Source organism: Bactrocera latifrons, unplaced genomic scaffold, assembly GCF_001853355.1.
Source record: "Bactrocera latifrons isolate USDA-ARS-PBARC rearing strain unplaced genomic scaffold, ASM185335v1 scaffold_30, whole genome shotgun sequence".
Classification (NCBI taxonomy): domain Eukaryota; kingdom Metazoa; phylum Arthropoda; class Insecta; order Diptera; family Tephritidae; genus Bactrocera; species Bactrocera latifrons.
The window spans coordinates 1,259,323-1,265,616 of NW_017536630.1; positions in this window are offsets into that span (position 1 = coordinate 1,259,323).

Genomic DNA, 6,294 nt, shown 5'->3' on the forward strand with positions numbered 1-6,294 from the left:
AATATTTGGGAAGGTCAAGCGGCTTCAAAATGTGCCAAGTCATTCTATACGGCAGTCCCAGATCAAATCTCTATTCTTCGTTTACGACTGGTATTTCTGGTTTTCTTTACTGCTCACTGAACATGGTTTATTCGGTCGAATATTATCCAATTATGAATGCTGGGCCTCAAGATGGGTGATGGTGTTGTGAAGAGCATGCTCATAAGGCCGATTATGTTGATCATAAGTTGAGCGAAGCCCGCTAAACACATTCATTACAGAACGTGAATTTTCGTAATGAAATTGAATGAATTGTAAACGTTGTTCAGGCGTAAGTCGTTCGATGATGAAATGCCAAACAATACTAAACAAATAACATGACAGCTTGGCACGACTCAAATTCTATTAAAAAAATACCTCTAGCTTACTTACCTTGAATTACCCAAAATGGAAAAGCAAAAGTAGGGCCGTTTTGCGTGGTAAAGTCTTGTGATATTTTTTGTCTTTTCCAAGATTGCACCTTGTGATCTCACAGAAACGTTGGCCATCTCTTTCCGGCTGGTAACACAATCTTCGATATGATCGTTGGCAAATCCAATTTGTTGGACTGTTTCTTGGATGATATCACATTATATTTACCTGTAAAGAAGATTTTATGCTTTTCGTAGAACCTTATACGACAAAGATTTTTATGAAATGGCGCGAAATTTTTCGTTTTAAAAAACGTCACCAATTTGTTATTTTTTTTTATCCGTTTGTCATTAGGCAGAAGACAAATCATCGCCGTACTTCTTACAATAGGGTGATAATACGTGATTTCGGCAGATAACGGTTTTGATGAAAACTACTAGTTACTACCTAAATGCGTCAGAGACATTAAATTATACATCCGGGATGATATAGAAAACTAGTGAAACTTTACACGAATAGAGTGCAACAACTCCAGTCCTGAACAGTTTTTATAAAATATCGATCAATCTGTGGGATATAATATTGCAATCAGCAAATCTTTTCCTGATAACGGTGTGCCGGTGTGAAAATATGGGTTGAATCAGATGAAAGCTTTCTTTAGCCTATTTTATGTACCTAATATAAAGATTTTTGAACCTCCATATTACTTTTTCTATACTAATATAACATTAAACATAAGTAAAACTTGATCGTTTGTTTACTCCGAAACTACTTGACCGATTTGAAAAATCACTCATATTTCACTGTTGGGAAGCTACAATATCTCCGTTGAACATAGGCTGTATTGTATCTTCAAAAAAGTTATGAAATTCGGAACTGAATATAAAATACATTAAAAGTTCGATCGTCTATAAGAGATCCTCTTTCTCCAAGTGGGATAGTAAATGAAGTGATCTGCTGAACTGAGTGAGTATACAACCTTCTATATATGTTAAAGGATACCAAATATGTTTGCATTCCACTTATGATTTCGTCCAATAAAGAAATGTTAAATACTTTCAAAACATATTTTAATAAACAATTTCGCCAACAAGTGAAAGTAATATTCGCCGGCTAGTTTCAAAACCATTAAATGTTTAGTTACACCCGAACTGTTAGTATACTTTGTAACCGTAGTCTTGTCCTATTACAAAATTGTTATCCTGCAGGGTATGTACATACAAGGTGATTTCCAAAGTAAACAGGACTTTTTGAATCTAGCGCCCTATGGTGGCGCTGTCTATATGTCGACTGATGCGTTAAAATCTGCTATCTTCACCGATTGTCCAGTGAGAATTTCATAACATTTCATTTATTGGAAGGGAAGTTATTGCGTTTTAAGTGTCAGTATGTTTGTGTTATCGGTGCGAAAATGAGCTTTGAACAATGAGCTAACATTAAATTTTGTTTTAAAATTGGTAAAACKTTTACCGAAACGTTTCAATTGATGAAACAAGTTTACGGCGATGATTGCCTATCCCGTAGCAGAATGCACGAGTGGTTTGAACGTTTTCAAAGTGGTCGTGAAAACATAAATAACGATCAGCATGTGGGCCAAACAAAATCCGTGATCACCAGAAATTCCATCGAAACTGTGCGTGGACTCATCAAAAATCAGATGAAATCATCATTGAAATTCATGGAAATGGAATTGAACATCTCCAGAACATCGACTTATCGCATTTTGATCAAACACTTGGGCTTAGGAAAGGTGTGTGCACAGTTTGTTCCGCACACATTGACTGACGACCAAAAATTGCTCAGAAGAAGAATCAAGATTCGAAGGACAACTTATGACCGATTATCACATTTTAACCATTAACCACTCCCCGTATTCACCTGGTATGGCACTGTGCGACTTCTTCCTTTTCGGAAAAATTCATTTGCCAATGAAAGGAAAGCGTTACGCAGACGTAGCGGCCATTCAAAAGGCTTTCACCAGCATATTGGCGGCCATCCCGGCCAACGAGTTAAAACACTCGTTCGTCATGCATTTAGACCGTGCAAAAAGCTGTATTGAAACAGAAGGAGCCTATTTTGAATTGATTTTGCCGAAAAAAACCATTTGCTATGTTTTTTAATGGTTAACTTTGGAATGCACCTTGTATGTAAGTAGTAAAGCACGAATAAGGTGCCCACTCCCGCATATTCACTGACTTAGGAGAAATTCAAATGTGTTCGTAGGCCTGTATGCGAAGTTCAATTGTATACAAATTACATTGATTTACGCCACAGCAAATCATTTCGAAATAAGTAAAGCTTCAAGTGTATAAAGTGAAATATCGTTTTATATAGTATAGGCAACATTAGGGTGTCTCTTATATGACAAACAATTTTTTTTTAGAATTTCGAAACGCATACCCTCTATTTTTTTTTTATAAATGCTGAAACGTTCTTAAATATGAATTTCATATTTGTAGCATGATTGTGTCGACCGAGCTCTAAGGTTTAATAAAAAATTATGTTTTGACCTGATATTTTGGTTTGATACAGTAATGAAAATGCAGCAAATGAAATAAATATGAGTAAAAAGAAAGTAAGATTAACATAAACTTTTATTTAAGCAAAAATTTTAATAATAAATAATTAGGGTAGCTTCGTGTAGTTTTTTTTACAGTCTGGATTAAGACTTCTACAAGTATGTTCCTGAACACAACACAATAAAAACTGTTTTTTCTTTTCTTCAGCCGTGATAAGTCTATTAAAATCTTGCAATAATTTAGCAGCTCTTTCAGCAGTGTCATTTAAGACCTTGAAACGACTTATTTGTATTTTAACTTCCAAAAGAGCAGAATTGTTATCCCAAAAAGATACATGTTCCCAAAAAGAACTTTCGTCAACCTGCAGTCGAGTTAGAAATTGTTTGCTTCTCTGAGTCACAAATTCACCCAACGTCATATCTGAAAGAAAGGAAAAACTGCTTAAATAAGCAAAAACTAAGCCACTAAACTTTGAAAAAAAGAAACAAAAAAAATATTTCCTAATTTCTTCCTTCGATTGGATATAACGTTTTCCGTAATCTGAACTTTAGTCTCTGTTTATGTTATTAATAATTTTTGTCTTGGTCTTTGAATCAACTTCTTCATCAAAAAGTAATAACATGACTGCTTCTTCACACAAATACCATAAATAATGAACAAACTTGCTTATGGATGCCTTGGAACTTGTCGCGTCTACTTTTTCATATTCTTTAGAGCTTTCAAAAAGCACAAGTCTTGGTTAGGTGCTTTTATTGGCACTGTGCATTCGAGCCAAGGTCCATATACTATATACAAGGTGACGACAAATAAGAAAACATCTTGTAGAGCATTTTTGTCCTTTTTAGTAATTTTCAGTTGCGCTTGAAGTAAATATATTGTTATAGAATAGATCGCTTTCGCCATCCATCATGCTTGATGCAAAGCTCCGGTGGGTCTAAGTTTTAGTTTATTTTCTGTATCTCCTCCTAAGAACACAACGCATAGTTCATAGTTCAACCAATTAGCGGTACTCATCTCTAATAAAAGGTTTATCCAGTTCAATGTTATAAAAAGTTAGCAAAGATGTAGCTTTTTCTCAGCAATATGTGCTTTAACGAAATTCAGAAGTGGGTCAATGTTATCCGTGTTAATATTTTTCCAATTATCTCTTAACTTTTTGAAAATTGGAATATCTGGGCTACTTGTAATTTGCTTTAACTTGGTTTCAAAAACAGCTTGAAGGACCAACTCATATATACACATGATGACGACAAGCAAGAACCAGCAATTGCCTTTCTAAAGTCTGCTCCAAAATAGCACAAGCTTCACTGAAACGGCCAGTATTTGAAGCTGTTGTATCGCAGTCTATTATGTGTACTTTATCATGGAGGTCCCAATCAAAGAGTGCAGTTGAAGTGGCTTTTTCTTGATGTTTTCCAGAGGAACTCTCTAATTTTGGTACTGCAAGAAGCTGTTCTCTGTCGTCAAATGAAACAATAATTGGCAAGCGTTCTTCTTTTGAACTTCGTACAGCCAGGTAATAGTTTTTCATTCCAAAGGAATGAGACTACGTCAGGAAAGTTATTCTGAAAGCCAATTTCTATTGTTTCTGCCCTAAATTTTCTTGCCTGAGTACGAATTCGCTGAATTGAGAATTTATTAAAATCAATCTGTTCATCATCGCTGTACAGACCAAGCGCTTCTACAACCGCATGGAATGTGAACTGAGTCCCTTATGCTTCATTGTCACCGATCTAAAGCTGCTATCAGTTTAGGATTTGTGAAACTTTTCGTGTCTCTTTTAGAACAGTTTTCAGGGCAATGTATCTGAGTACTAAGTTCAGCGTTCGAAATTTGTTCCTCATCCGAATTCTCCAGACGTTCCAAGCTATCTATCATATGTAGAAGTAGATGCAACAGCCGATAACTGTCTTTATTTTAACTTTCTTTCCTCTTCTCCCAATCGTCTTTGCCCAACTCTTTCTTCTATCTCCGTCAATTTTTTGTCAATTTCATCTAAGCATTCCGGTCGACCTGGCGCTCTCTGCTTCTTTAAAATTTCTTTGTTTTCCTCTTTCTTGATTTTGTCGAAAGCATCAGCATGTGCCTTATCAAATAAGTTATCAAGGTCTGTTCCAAAACTATTTTTTACTGTGTTTTTTTTTAGCTCCCTCCAAACATGATATAAATCAACAAGTTTCTTCCAGCAGTTAGGAAATGCCTTTGTAGGAATTAAGGCTTTTTCCCAAAATATAATGCAATCTCTTATAGCAACATTGGCACTTTGACTAACCATCAGCTTGACTTCACGAATATTGTAAAATAACACGGCGAGTTCTTGTCGATTTCATGGTAACGTAAATATTTTGCTAATCAGTTCGTAACTTCTCAGACATCTTCACACAATAAATGACAACGCACTAATAATTTTAGAAAACAATTATGAAATGACAATTGAAACTCGCAGTAACAGGTCGCAGCACTGCAACCGCGCAACTTGTATGGACAAGTTAAAACTCAAGTCGGCACAGGTTATCGTTTATGAATCGGACTAATATTTATTTCTAGACTATATTAGGTCAATATGAAAGTTTTTGTAAGATATGCGTAAAAATTTATATAAATTGAAATTTAAGGGGCATCATAACACACATGCAAGATAGCAATATCATCTTATTGCAGCTGTTTTAAATATTTTTCACATGAAAGGAATTTTTGTTTTGTATTTATTGTTTGTTTTTTGTAAGAAATCATGTCACTCTTATTATGCTGCAAAATAAAAGTAACTTTTTGAAAGTCATTTAGAAGATTATAGATATATAGAAGATTAGTGATTTATGATTTAAGCTGTGAGACACTATAACTTTTTGACATCAGCAGAGCAAAGAGCCTTCGTTATAGTATACTTTATTGCTGACCTCGCTATAGTTTTGTAATAAAACAGTTAGTTTATGATAATACTAAGCTTATATCATTATCCACAAACATTCACCTTTACTGGATTGTCTCCTTATCATCATTCACAGCAATAACAAATGATTATAATCGCAGACACATTTTATGCATTACACATATCTTAAATTCTGACACAAGCTCACAATATTTATATAATTCGTATATGGTTATCTGTGTTTATATGTATTGAATGTATCTGCAACCTCTTCGAAAACGCGTTCGGCGCCATCCGCGTAAGTTCGTATTAACAACACACATCCGCTTCCGGGTTGACTTTTCCCAGCAATCTGTTATTAAATGGTGCAAGCTAAAATGCCTAAAGCATTTCATACCTGTTTATCTGCATTAGGGTGGTAGTTATATCGGGTGATTTTTTTGAGGTTAGGATTTTCATGCATTAGTATTTGACAGATCACGTGGGATATCAGACATGGTGTCAAAGAGAAAGATG